The sequence below is a fragment of the Lissotriton helveticus genome, chromosome 4_1 (assembly GCF_964261635.1).
Source record: "Lissotriton helveticus chromosome 4_1, aLisHel1.1, whole genome shotgun sequence".
NCBI lineage: Eukaryota > Metazoa > Chordata > Amphibia > Caudata > Salamandridae > Lissotriton > Lissotriton helveticus.
In genome coordinates, this window is record NC_136063.1 from 377,941,687 (window position 1) to 377,956,931 (window position 15,245).

Genomic DNA, 15,245 nt, shown 5'->3' on the forward strand with positions numbered 1-15,245 from the left:
TTGGTCTGTAAAATGTTCTAAAAAAGATCATGTATACCATTATTTGGATTTTCTTTTCAAATGCAAACTATGTATTTATCAATGGTCAAAAAATGCATATGCGTCTAGTAAAAAAGTGCAGCGGATGAAGTCCTTAACTGAGAACAAATGGAGGTACAGTAACGCAAACAATGGTGTGGATGGTAAGGAATCTCCTCCTACTATATTTCAAACACAAAAGACCAGCTGTCTTATCAAACGTTATTCAATGCAGCCTTTAAACTAGGATGATAAATAATTTGTACATGAAACCCTTTAGTGACAAAATACTCAATACCATTAGGGTCAAATTTAGAGTTTGTCAGGCTGGAGTAATGAAGAATAGGGAGTGTTGGTATCAATTTGTGTTGTAAATACATGGAGGTAATCTAACAGGGTACCCCGATGGAGACCTTACTTATGTCTTTGACGATATGGACAGTGAGTTGAGTAAGTCGGTCCTTCCCTATTTTATAAAATATTTTAAATAATTAGGCTTCATTAGGTACATTTTGCCATTACAATATGCCCCTGCATGGGCAGTCATATGCTTGCCCCAGTTTGACAAGACATATACCATACAGTATCATGTTACCACAATGGGCCGATAAAAAGTAATTAGCACATAGTCCCCTTAATTATGTAGAGGGGGTTGACATATTTTTAGATGCAATTTGGAATTTTTATGTATTCTGGTTAAGGATACAACATTGAAAAGGAAGGTATGTTGCGAGGCTTTTTTAATAACAATCAATGTTTGAGATTAAAATAACTAGTAACAGGGGGATTGATTTCTTGGTCCTCACTTTTACCTAAATGCAGGTTTTAAACAATCTGGCACCTGCAAAACATAGTTTGTCCACAGTGGGCAAATATTGGCAACACTATACAACTTACCCCCAGATGCATGAAGCACCCACTCTGCGAATCCTAAATAGCGAAAAATACCGATTCGCTATCCAGAATTCGCAGAATGGGATGCATCATCAAAATCGCTAAATAACTGCGATTCGCAACCGGCCGCAATCGCCATATGCGAATTTGCCAAAATCGCTATGAAATCGCAGATCTGGCTGTTTCCCAACCCCAAATTGCGATTTCGCAAATACCAAAATCGCAAAAAGCGATCTCGCAGATTGCGAGATCGCAAAAACGGGAAGTCGCATTTTGAGCACTATGATGAAATCACTACCAGGAAGTAGCCTGCTCCATGCTTCATTTGGATCACAGAGCTGGATAGAGGAGGAGGCAGAACACTGAGCTCCAAGAGACACACCCTGCAGTCCCAACACAGGATACACATTGATTTCAGAATGCCCCAGGAAGCTGCAGGACCCAGTGAAACAGCCAGGAAGCGCAAAATCAAGTTCTCTGAAAAAGAACTGGAGTACTTGATAGAGGGAGTCAGCATGGACTATAACCAGCTGTTCGGGAAGCTGTCCCGGAAAAGGTGCCTGAGGCAACCAAAAGGCACAACTGGCTGCGCATCAAGGCCAAGGTCAACGCCGTTGGAGTCATGCACCGGTCAATCGATGACCTCAAAAAGAGGTGGTACGACCTCAGAGGCTGTGCCAAGGAGCGCATTGGGGAGAGACTGGACACGGGAGGAGGAGACTCCACAGTCCCTGCGAACACACCAATGGAGGACTTAGTGGAGGACACCATCAACCTTGCAGCCTGCGTGGGGGTCACTCAACTGGACACCCCCGTGCCACACACCAATCACAAGGTAAGAGCCATGCAACTGCGAACCCGTCCCCTAACAATGCCCATGCCCCCAGAGCAAGCCATATTTGTAACCCCAGTAATGCAGTCCCTGCCCCTCCCAAATGCCCAATTGCATTGTGGGACCTGTAGTGTGACAATGTGCCCTGATAGCCACACACAGTCAGAATAGTCAAGTGAAACATACCCCTAAAGCCAATCAGGGAATGCTAGCCTGCATGCATGTTGCTACATCCCAGGTGCCTGAATCATATCATTAATCATGCACTCATTCACATCACAGGTGCTGCAGATGCTGAGACGTCTGATAGCGAGACACTCCACATTGTGGAGACTCCTGATGAGATGGAGGGAGAGAGCCAACCATCATATGCACCAGCACCTGGACCAGCACCTTCCCAAACACACAGGGCCACCCCTGCAGCCATAGGAGGAGCACAACCTCACCAGTCGTCATGAATGGCAGTGGAGCATATCCCCCCACCACCCAGGAGGCAGACACGACACAGCCACTGTGGGGTCCCAGGCAAGCAGCAGGTTGAGGCAGCAGCGCTCTGGCACCACCCCATCAGACATGGAGCAACAGGCACATAACCTAGGCCTTGGTATTGAGGCTCGGATGCTTGCTGTGCACCACAAGCAGGCACAGCACATGGCAGCAAAGCAGCTGCAGCTCTACAAAACTGCACACAACATCACTGAGAGTGTGCAGGAGCTAACAGCATCTGTCAAGGAGAGCTACCAACTGATGGTGGCGCAGCAGGACATCACACGCAGACGCCACCGCCAGCTGCTGACATGGCTATCTGCCTACACCCGCTCAAACCACCTTATTGGGAACGCCACTTCCCAGCTATCACGCAGGTCACTGGCCATGCAGATACAGATGGGACAATGCTGCCAAGATGTTGCAAGGGCCCTGGAGCAGGTCACCAGCACTGTGGAGAACCAACAGGCGTCAGGCCATGGCCATGCAAGGGGGGGGATGATGCCAGTGAGGGTACATCTAGCCTCAGCAGCCTGTCTGTGCCGGTGCAACCTGAAAGGCGCCGCAGTTCCCGGCCCAATGCTGCATCACGGCAGGACACTCCCAACGTGGAGGTTGAGAGGCGACAGGGTGCGTCCCGCAGAAGGTGCCAGTGACTGTACATTTCCGGCAGTGCCATGGTGAGGTAACCACACACGCCTGCTCAGGATACAAGAGCCTGTATGACTCAATACAGTAGCACAAATGTTAGCAGATTTAAAGCACATCGAGAGCTTGTTAACTAAACAAAAGATTTATTTTGAACACAAATCTTCCTCGTGTCATTCATTCATGTGGCATGCATGAGTGCAGTGTTGTGTGAGGGGTATGGGTGCACTAATAATAGTTCAGTGTGATGTTGGTGCGGCGCCTGTGTCCTTCAGCAGGATTCACCCAGTGTGCATGATGCACATTTGCAGGTGGCAGGTTGTCCCCCTCGGACTCACTACCAGACACCTCCACAGGTATCCTCCACTTGGTGGCAATATTGTGGAGTATGGCACACATGGCTACGATGCGGCAGCAGACCTCAGGCCGATATTTGAGGGCCCCGCCAGTCTTGTGGAGGATGCGGAACCGACTCTTTAACATGCCAAATATCCGCTCTATCACATTTCTGGTGTGTATATGCGCATTGTACCGCCATTCCTGTGGTGTAGCAGGGTTGAGGTATGGGGTGAGGCGGTATTCACGGAGGCCGTAGGCGATGTCACCTGAAGGTAGGAGCAGAGGGTCAGTGCCTGTTATGCGCAGCAACATGGTCTTAACATACTGTATGTGGGCATGTGTACTTACCTAGGAGATGTCCCTCGCCAAATTCACCCCTGGCCAAGCGGGTATTAATGCCACTGTGCCGGAAGATGAATGAATCATGCGTGCTCCCCAGGTATTGGGCCACAATGTCTGTGATGATGGTCTTCGCATTGCAGACCATCTGGATGTTGAGGGAGTGGTATGACTTGCGGTTCCGGTACATGTATTCGGTCTCTATGGGTGGACAGATGTGAATGTGGGTACAGTCGATGCAGCCAATTACATGGGGGAAATGGGCAGTGTGATAAAAGTCCAGTTTTGTTTGCATTAAGTCCTGTTAGGTTGTTGGGAAGGTGATATAGTGGTGTATCCGGCTCAGCATGGCGTCCAGGAAAGTCTGTAGGCAGCGTGACATTGTGCTCTGTGATATACCCCCTGCAACTGAGACTATCCCCTGGAAGCTGCCAGGGGCCAGGAGGTGCAGGCAGCACAGGACCTGGACATGGGTGGGCACGGCATTGGTCCTACGTGTTGGGTGCTGCATCAGGGGGTCAAGGTCTCTGATGAGCTTCTTTATCATAGCCCCATTGAGCCTGTATTTGGAGTAGATCTCCTCTTCAGTCTTGCCCAGGAGTGTAATCCGCAGCCGGAAGATGCGCTCCTGGATCCTGCGTCGGTTCTGGGCTGCAGCCTGGAGCCTCAGCCGCCTTGCCACGATGTAGAGACCTGGCATTGTGACTTTCCTCATGCTCCTACTGAGTCTCCTTAAGAGTGTTTGATTTACCCAACACCTGTTTCTTATTTGCCTTTTTTTTTTTTCACCAAGTGGATTTCATGTTTACCACCTGGTTTTGCTTCTCCTTAAATTGCGACTCGTTTTTAGCGAATTAGGGTGATTTATGATGAATGGGAATAGCGATTTATTATCGAATTTGCAATTTAATTCCGAATTCGCTATTGATTTCGGACAAAATGTGGGTAATCGCTGTTAAGGAATCGCAATGGGGGTTACCAAATGGTTATGTGATTCTTTGTTTTGCGAATTCGCTATTTTCTGCTTTTGTACTTGATGCATTGCAGGAGCGGAGATTGCAATCGCTGTTTCGCAACGATTGTGATCGCAATTTCGCTTGATGCATCTATGCCTTAGTGCCTCTCACCGGTGAGTCAGCAAATCAACGTATGTACGGGTATGTAATGTGGTGCCAAATTATCATGTTTTGAGTACTGGGTGTACTCTATTTCAGGAATGAGTGTAACTGATGGTACTCCCAGTCCTGAATGTAGTATGGTGGTAGCAGTTTTTTTATATAAAAAAATAATCTTATCTTTAAAGTATTGTAAATCACAATTGGATTTGGAATATGCTACGTAATTGCTTGTTTAATGTTTTAGGAAGATGTATTTATGTGGCGTTGTGTATTTGTTTATCATTTCTACACAGGAGTTCTATATTGGTTTTATGAAGCGGGAAACATCTTTGTTGTCCTGAAGAAAGTGGTGTTATATGTTATTTCCACCGAAACGAGTCAACACAATTATTGTACTAAATTTGGGGAACTAAATCACAATAGAACAATAATTGATTTCCTCTATGTGCTGTTTTTATTGATTCCTAAAAATTAGTTCGAATCAATGACAAATTTGATTGTCTTGTTTGTGTTCTCTCATTTAATCATTGTGTTCATGTAGTTTTTTCCATTGTCTAGATGCAAGTATCAACTGAAGCAGTGTTAAAATGGACTTTGAAAGTATTCAAAAACAGGAAATAGAACTGTGTTACTTTATAGGTGTGACTAAAGGCTCAATTGGAACCTGGGATTAAATCAGTTCCTTGTGAGTGGTAAATATTGTCCCTTAACAATATGAAGCCGATGCTGGTTATATCTGCTGCTGGCAATTGCCCTCCTACCCAGAGTTATAGCAGGAGTCCGATAAAAGAGAGAATCTTCCCAACTCAATTATATTCGATGTAGCTATAATTCATTCCACAACAGATACAGCTAGATGAATGAGAAATAAATGCATGTGGAATAACAAAGACAGACCAAAAGTGTAAGGCCTTCTTTGGGCCAAATTTTACACTGGCTAAGCAGTTACATTAAGCAATTTTATATAATGCTGTGGATGTGGTTCTCACAATTTTCTTAAAGAATGAATGATACTCAATGCTTATTAGCAATTATTTGAAAACAAACGTCAGCATTTACAGAATATAAAAGTAGTCATTTAAAATTTCTCGCACTAACATTCGCTAAAATGTTAAAGACATTCTACATCAGGACGGTACCAGCGTATACATTAATTATCGCATGACTCATGACAGAACGCAACCTCTAACTCACTCAAGAATGGGAGTATGTATGTTTTTTTTATTGTGTGTCTGGATGTTGAATAATATATCTACAGTGGCTTTCAAAGGGAGTTATTTACGACTGGTAAGTCTTTCTTGGAGCCCTTCCCTTTGGATTTTGGGGTCCCTTTCATTACATTTACTAACCTGGAGAATACCCATAAGTTATCAGTCCTCAGTACACAAGATATTGTATAATAGCTCAACACAGCAGCTCTTAACCTTTTGACTTCTGTGGACCCCCAATGAATCACTAGTGGAAGACAGGGAACCCTCACTAAATATACAAATTATGAAATACTTTCTTTAATTCACAAACAAAAAAAATCGAAATTATAATAGTCATAGGAAGGTTGGAGTTTTCAGAATGTAGGTTTATTTCTAAAAGATAAAGCTATTTGCTATGCTCCACCATATTGCTTTGTTCTTTTTTGCCTTTAATGAATCCTCTCTTTGTCAGTGCATACTTGTGTTTCAATTAAGGCCAGTAATCATCCACACTACTGTTTGATGTACTTGTGCTGTACCTGTGAATCAGGCTAAGGATATCATCTTATGGCCATTTTATGAGTATTGTGGCCCTAGGACCGCCCTACTCGTGACGGCTGTCTTACCACTGTATTGTGGTGGTGGGGCTGCCACAACACCGCAGCAATCCAGGATCCAACGGATGTGGTGGTGTGGAAAGGGGCAGAAAATGGTGGCAGTGCCAATACCGGCACCGCCGAAGCAGATTACAACCTACATTTCCACCGCCCATTTCATGGCAGGGACCTCACCATGAAAACGGAGCCAGAAATGCACTTAAGGGGGCCTTGAGCCCCCCCAGTCGAATATGCCAATGAGGGTGCATGAAGGGGGGCATGTTGTGCCCTCCCCTAGAATGGGACTTTTGTGGGTGCAGTGTGTGACATGATGCATGCCACAGAGTGCACAAACCTGCTGTAGGCACTGTCATGGCGGCGGTGTGCTGTTTAGGCTCTCCTATGAACCTAACGCACCTGCCGCCATTACACCACCCACCTAGCCTGGATTTAGTTCGTAATTCAGTGGGCAGGTTCATCATGGGCTTGGCGGTCTTCCTGGGACTGCCATAGTGGCGGTCCTAAAGAAAGACTGCAAAATTCGTAATAAGGCCCTTAGTTTTTAGCCTTCAGTTTCAAATTCCTTCACATTTAGAGCATTTTAACATTTTCAACGTAGCTTTTTATGTGTATACATTTTATCTATCCAAGGCCAGCACTGATAGGGCTTGGTGCAGCATTTTTTGTTGACACACCTACAATGACCACCTTTTCCATACATTTCCTCACTGCTAACGGTGCCCCTCATCTCTTCATAGCCCTCTGTCATTCATTGAATTTTTGATAACGCTGCTCCTCCCAATATAGGATGTCTGAGAGCTTCACATCACACACACACATATATATATATATATATATATATATATATATATATATATATATATGTTCCTTACAAATCGTTACTTCCAACGAAAAATGACGGCACTCCAAAAGTCTCTCATCCAATTGTGAATTTTATTTGGCAGACCCCCTGCCCCCTTGACAAACGCGTTTCACCTCTCGGGCTTCGTCAAAAAAAAAAATATATATATACACACATATACATACATATACATATATATATATTATACAAAGTCAATGATTCATACAAGTGTGTAAGTCAGTGTAAATTAAATGAGGCCTACAGAGTTTATGAGTTTCATATTGAATGTTAAGAGTGCTTGGCTAGGAGTAACACAAGTCAGAATTTAAAATGTAACACAATGGTTGGGGTTGCCTGCCCTAATAAAGTATTACTACACAAAGGACCCATTTTAGCACCTCTGAATAAATAAAAAAAAATGTTTCTAAGCCAGTGCCTTGGCATTTGTGTTCAGCTGTTTGATGCTGGTTACTGTACTATATTAAAGGGATTGTTATTTATGCAAGTAATAAAAAGATCTCTATAACAACATCATTAACCCATCTGGCTATCTACATGAAATACAAAGATGTGATCTGTATGTTAAACATTGTGTTTTGCAGCAGGCACACATTCCATTTTTGTTTGTGATTAGTCAAAACGTCCACTAGACAAATCTCAGACCTCTCCAGCAGGTATATAAGTCACCAAAAGAAGAGAAGTTTCCCTTGAGACAATGCTAAGTGAAGGTTACGATACCAAGCCTCACAATGTCATAAGTACATACAATAGAAACATATAGGTAGTTAAAAATTCATTTATTTTGAATAACTTAAAAACACAGGAGTAAATTTCACTAATCTAGATCCCTAGTCTTAAAACACGGTTAAAACAATACACACAATTGTGACCTGCACAATTGAGAAGAAAAGACAGAACAGGTACAACATGCAATTGTTGAATACAGTTTGTATATTCTGGCTCCGTAGTGATGACACCAATATTGTATTGCTATGACATCAGCATATCAACTCTGGTGTTGGAGACTTGAATTATACCACTCTGTGCGTTATATAAGTCACCACAGTTCACTTGCCATTCTTATTATCACCTGAAAAATGCAGGTCCTACAACGAAGTCTACAGCATGTACCCTCAACCAGGTTGGATATTTTGAAGTGAAGTGCCCCTGAGTTTATGGCCCACTTTTTTGGCACCTGGTGCACAGCCCTAAATCAATATGTTAATATTATCTAGTTTTCTAATCTAGTCAGTCGCGGATCACCAGAGTAGGAGACATGGGCCACTAGGGATATGCAGACCACAGGTTAAGAACCACTGCCATAATATATTTAGACTGTAAATGTAGCACAAGTTAAACCTCCACAACATGGATCAGAGCTATGAAGTTTTAGTAATAGCAGGAGGGATAATAGAGCGTGGGGCAGGAGTTGGTGAGAGAAGGGGGTGCTGCAATTGCCAACAGCTGAGAGATAAGTAAACATCAACTTATTATAAATAGTGTACATTTTGTTGATTTCATAACCAAGGCACGGCTTTATCTGCTCCTCTGAATGCAATATTCAAGATAATTTGAGTTTTTATCAAAGTTTTTCTCATAGGGCAGAGATGCTTAGGAAACCTTATGACTATTGAAATTTGGTCTACTGGTGGAATTTTCAGATTATCTTCATAATGTTGCATACATATCTCACGTTATTTGATAAACCACAATGGACAAATGCTGATAATTGACATCAAGAGACGAAAGAAGGTACTAAGAACCAATTGTATCAAAGTCATGTTTCGATTTGATCATTTCCTTGCTTGTTGAAGACATTAACAGATGAGATATAAAAGCAAAACATGTGTTTCCTTTCCTCTTTTATAAGGGAATTAGGCGTTTCTCATAATGATTTCTAATATACGTTAACTCTCTTTTTACAAGATATGGGCCAAAGCTTCCTACAAAGTACATCTTTGAAGAATTGAAAAAGCATTGCACTCTGGAGCGCTGCCCTTTGATCTCTACTCACAAGAGCACTACACATTCTATGCTGTGTAGTTGGAGTATGCGCCACGTAATGTTTATACTATATTACACTTCAGCTGAAAGACTAAAGGCATGGTTAAAATTAAGGATATCCGATGCCAGTGACCTTACTTGCACAATTATTTTTTGCAATCGATCATATTCCAAATGCGTATTTCACATCGTCTCCTCTCCTAAATTATTGCATTGCTTTACCACTCTCCTCTTAGCCACTGGTATGAAAAACATATTTCAAATGTTGATTTGCCGAGAAATAAGATCCTCGTAATCTCTACATTAGTTAATTTTGATTTGCTGTATAGTTTTCCAAGTCAGGTCATGGATTTTTCCATTGCCAAATAAAAATTAAAACGTGCAATGTCAATAGAGTGTATAAGTGTTGGAAATGACTTTCCACATTGTATACAGACATGACATTAGAAAAGATTCCGATATAGAAATCTAATATTAGAAAGCAAAATTAATTTCAGCCGTATTGCGCTTATTTTACATTACATGGATTAGTTACAACAAATCTTTTTGCATCAAATTAGAATGATCTAAGGAATATCTCTATAAATGAATCTGATCATTTTACCCCAAGGTTGAGGAAGTGTTTATTCAAGTATTATAAAGTGTCATTGTTACAAATGATTACCAGAATACACACATGGTGAGGACATGTGGAAGACAAAACTACAATTGCCGTAGGCCAATGTCTAGGAGCAACGGGAAGTGCAGGAAGGGACAGGATTTTGTCGGAATAGATGGTTAAGACATTTAGCTTTGCTTGTTGTGAGGTGCCATTATGCAAGAATCTGCAGGGATGAGTTTAAAAATAAAAACACCGTCCCATTAGAATTGAAAAAGTAGATGGAGTTGCGATTAAAAAGTAGTCCTGGTCAGTAATTCTGCTCGTTTTCTAGGACAAGGGACAGATGGATTTTACTGAACTTGTTTGTTGCGGTGACACGCCTATAACATACTTTTACAATTCTATGTGGAAAGATGCGCTATTGAGATGCCGATTATGATATTCACAAAAACTGATGTTGTAGCACGTGATCTGTGCATAATCGCCACATGTTGTACTATTTCCTCATTTTGCCGTGGCATGCCATCTATTGGCTGTTTAATATCACATGTATTTCGTTGGAACAGTAAAATATTGTAATTATTTTTGCAATGGGGAAGAGTTGAGAAATGCTAGTTGCCGAGGACTCCCAATATTCACTGCGACTTTTATTAAACGCTTCCAAAAAGTACCACAGTATCTTGACGTATTCAGGAGTGGATGCTGAAATTTTTTCCCGAAGCAGCAAAGGGGTAATTTTAAGAACCTTATTTTTGTACCCACAGTTAATGTGAAAAAGTATAAAAGTTCTTGTCAAAAGAGACTTCCATTTTATTTTCAACCTCCACCCGTTTAAAATTGGCCTAATGCACATTGTGGCAAAATGGTTTGTGTGAAATAGATGTTTGTATATTGCAATCTTTCTTGGCCTGTACTCAGGTAGGGGCAGCACTGCTCAGCTGGGTTACCCCGGATACATGCCAAGATATTTGGGAGGGGGGAGGGGAGACCGCACAATCCACTGCCAAGTTACGCGGTAAATATTTATACAGAAGTAAAGGAGGTAGGGCCCCCATGTAACGGTCTAGGGCCCTAAAACAGAAGAACACCTGGGGATAGATATGTGGTTGCACTGTTATGCGAGTTACTACCTAGCTTCAGGTTGTCAGGGTAAAAAAATGCTACAAGTTCCAGCCTATTGTTTGATAACCTGGTGAATTTTGGGAAATGCAGTCTTAGTTTGCTCCAAGCAACTCATTAGGAAAAATGAACCCAGTCCCAGTCGTGTTGTGGAACAGGAAAGGATAGGCGACACGTTTCTCCTGATCCATGCAGGAGTAGGTGGGCTAGTCACGGTGTTTTCTTATAATTCTGGGAATTGTATTACTGATTTTATAGTGGGTTAATCAAGACTTCAAATTACGGACTCCAACACAAAAAAAGCCACACAAAACAACGGAAATATCCTAACTGGTCTCACACGGCTCAGCTACGTGCCCTTAAGCTATAAACTTAGCTATCCCCTCTACTTTTCTGCCGCTGCTGCAGAAGTGATCAGTTCAGCTCCAGGCAACAAGAAAAGAAAGTTGCAAGGTAGCGCGTGTTGTTCCTCGGTCTCCTGGCGGGGTTTAGTAATGGCTGGTGACAGAGTTGTTAAATGCCCAAAACTGGCATAATCTACATTTGATCGCGGAAATCTTCCCATACTAAGTCGCCAAAGACTTGACCCCCTCATATGGTTGGATCTGCGTTTCTCCTCCTTTAGCTAGCCCCATACCCACCCACCCAACAACACATATTTAACCGAAATTCAGTGACTTGCGAACACAGGCACAGAAAAAACAGCACGTGCCAAGCTGAAAATAATGCAGGGGCTTCAAAAATCCGGTCTCATCGCCTAAGCTAACGATGCCAAAATAACAACACACAAGCCCAGCAAACCACTTCCCCCAACAAGAACATCTCTCTAAACAAACAGCCGCTAACCTGTTATGTCACTTCCTGTCGCGAACCCATTTAGCCTAACGGATATTCAAAGGTTCTCGCTTTACGACACCTGTGTTAAACATGATTTTATAATACATATCTTCACAATGACTACTTTTGCCGTTTATCCACGTTATATAACGTTATCCCATTTGGTGTGGGTATGAATATTTAAAGTTCTGTCTAATTTGTTGCTATAGTTTGTTAATACAATTAAATAAGTGCTGCAGACCCGTCCAATTCAGTCGAAAACCTTAAGAACGCTCGCGCTTCTTCGGTCCACCAGTAGCCCGCCCAATCCAGGTATTTTCGTTGAATTCTGGGTTTGGTAGTCCTGTTTTGTAAAACGATTAACGCGATTAGTAATTCTTTACTGAAGATCGTGTGATGGGTGTTTACGTATTATGGGATAGACGACCGTACTCCGATCGAGAGTTTGGCTTATAATTAATAATAATTTTGAAACTGACCACAAGAGCAAAAATATTCTGACAATATATGTGTTCACAAAATAGTCAAGTGAGCCCGTCGACGACGAATATTCTAGAACAATGAACCGCGATGTAATTCTGCGCACAGAGCTATGAATAACCACTCTCTCCTGCATCTCACTGTCGGGGTTATTTGTGTTAAGAGACCGTGGTGCTTGTGAAAGCCCCCATTTAATCCCACGTGGAACAGTCCCATGGAACAGGATGCATATTGCAAATGAATCATTTATTGTTTCAATATAGACGGCACTTTAAATTCAAAATATCAGACTGTAAAAGTAGCAGAGACTTTTGGGGTTCGTCTAAATCCTGGCTTCCCTCGTGAGAAAGCTCTTTATTGAGAACATTCTGATGTAATCAAGAATTGGCATTAGCAGAGAACAAACGCTTTTAAATGGCCAATAAAACATAATTTAAACATGCAAACTTGTATGCAATATAGGTAGGGCAAATTTCATAATGGAGGCAAAGTTTACACACTGCTTAGAAGTAACCCCTGACTGAGCATAAGATCCACAAACTGAGGGATTTACAAAAAAGCTATCCAAACTGTAACATGGGCAGGCATGTACAGTGGGGTAGCTCAAAATGATGCCCCCTCCCTTCAGAAAGTGATGAGGCACCCCTCAGTTTCCCATAGCACAGAGATATTCATTTGTCTTGGGCGCAATGAAGGCTCCATGGTGGACTACAGGGAACCTAAAGTGTTGGAGACCCTGCATCGCAGGAGTTGGGAGGCCGGAGTTACGCCCCTTGATATGAAAATCCACGAAGAGACACACTCAGAGTGACTCATGTAAACTTCTATTCCAAACTTACATGCACACCTATATTTGGGTTTCTCTAAGCAGTAAGATATTTATGTCTGTAAATTAGACTTATAATCATCGTATAGAGTTATGCCTACTCTGACAAATAGCGGAAAACTGCATGATGGAGTAATACTAAGTGATAACAAATATTTAGAAACTGTGCAGCGCCCATAGACATACTTTCAAATTACAAATTTAAGAATCCACATTAAAATACCTAGGGTGGCCACATCAAGGTTCTGTAACTATTCAGGTAACTTAGCGTTATCTCTAATGCTTATGTTTTCTAGTGCAATCATCTAGTGCAAACTAGCTTTTCTGTGCAATTTAGGCATGCATTATAAATATTTCTGAGTACAAGCTGCAAAATTGTACTATAATCAAAATTCAAGGGCCTCGTTTCCAGCTTGTCTGTATCAATTTTTTAAAAAGTGCATATATTTCCTAGTTTGGCTTATTGTACAAATTAGTTTTCATGTATACTCTTTAGTAGCACAATGTGATCAGCATGAACCACGATCATGCTCCCCAGGGGCATGTCAATGTCTTGAGGGGTAAGAGGACGTCTAAGGAGAAAGAAGAGTACATTGTAGCTTCATAAGTTGGTGAGAAGCACTATCAGCTCCACAGCTTTGGACTTGCAAGCTGAGTTCAACTGCGAAGCAGAAAATGTGGTGGCAGATCACTGCTATGATGACGTTGCTATGGGTAGAGTTTTAGGCAGTGGTGGTAATGAAGATGAGGTGTGAGAAGAGACATGTCAAAGCCTGTCAACAAGACCATTGGCATTCAATTCAATTCAATATAACTTTATTCGGTCTAAAACAATAGGTCATAAAAGTACAGAAAAGTATTGCACATTACTGTAATCAGACATAAAAGTTTAAAAAAGATCGTACATTTAAAACAGTTAAAGAATAAGTGAATGAAGAAGGACTTTAGGGTCAACAACACAGCAAATAATACATTAAATAACCATACTTAAAGTGAGCAGAAAAGTGCAAGTCGAAGTCAGATATCAATGCTCTCCATTACAATATTAAAGGCAGTGACTGCAGTCAAGAGAGCATGGAAATTGGTATTTATTAGGGCAGCCCTCTGCTGAATATGCAAGACACCCAGACTGGTGCCACCCTTTTGCTGTCCATGGAGGCAGCCACTCAGCCCTTGTTAGGGCTCCAGCTTTCTTCTCAGGAGCTCCTGCAGGAACATATCCCTAAATGCACAAATGGGTTAGATCAATACTACATTCCTTTGCCACCCAAGAACAACATACTGCCATGCAACCATAGGCTATCATCACACCACAGGAACATGTTCTATCGTTATTCAGGTGAGCTGTGCAACAAATGCACTGTGCCATATACAAGCGTGGAGTTGAAGCTGGGCAGCAACAATTTTACACCCAACAAGAGGCTACTCAGAGTCATGGTTCGCAAAACAGATGAGTTTGAACTCCGAGGTGGGAATCCTTGGATGTGGGGCAATTAATGTACAGAACACTGACTCTGAGAAGGCTTTATGACTAGGTCTTTGTTAGCTTGTGGAGGTATATCACATGACCTGTGGTTGGAGTTGTTACTGCAGTTGTCATCCTTATTTTGCATCTTTTTATATCAGTAGTTATTACACCGCGGCCACCATATTGGGAGTCATTACATTGGGAGTACTTTTGCATCATAACATTGCTGGCAAATGTTTCATTTGTTTTGTATTTTAATTCTTGCACCCATAGAGGATAATTACTGAAACTACTCGGCTCTCTCAAAAGAAAAAGCTGAGGCTGCATATCAACCGACGCTCATTGTACTCACTCCATAATTGAAAGTAGAAGTCACATAATCCTCATTAACTTTCTAGGTAGACATGAGTGAGTAGTACAAGTGGATGTCTGGGGTGAGTATAACCCCAGATGTCTGGGGTGAGTACAAATAATATGTACAACATGGTTATCAAAGAAACAATAATGTATGTGTCCAACCAAGATAGTATTTTTACAACACTCTGACTAATATCTCACATATCATGGATATATGTGCAGTTTAGACAT

General features: G+C 42.0%; 1 long non-coding RNA gene across 1 annotated transcript in view; it reads right to left on the reverse strand.

Moving 5' to 3' along the window:
- Positions 1–11,943, reverse strand: part of LOC144827158 (uncharacterized) — a 130,606-nt gene extending 118,663 nt beyond the window's left edge. Inside the window, exon 1 of the long non-coding RNA XR_013610050.1 lies at positions 11,893–11,943. This is a non-coding gene — a long non-coding RNA (uncharacterized LOC144827158). The remainder of the gene's footprint in view (positions 1–11,892) is intronic.
- Between the last annotated feature and the right edge of the window lie 3,302 nt (positions 11,944–15,245).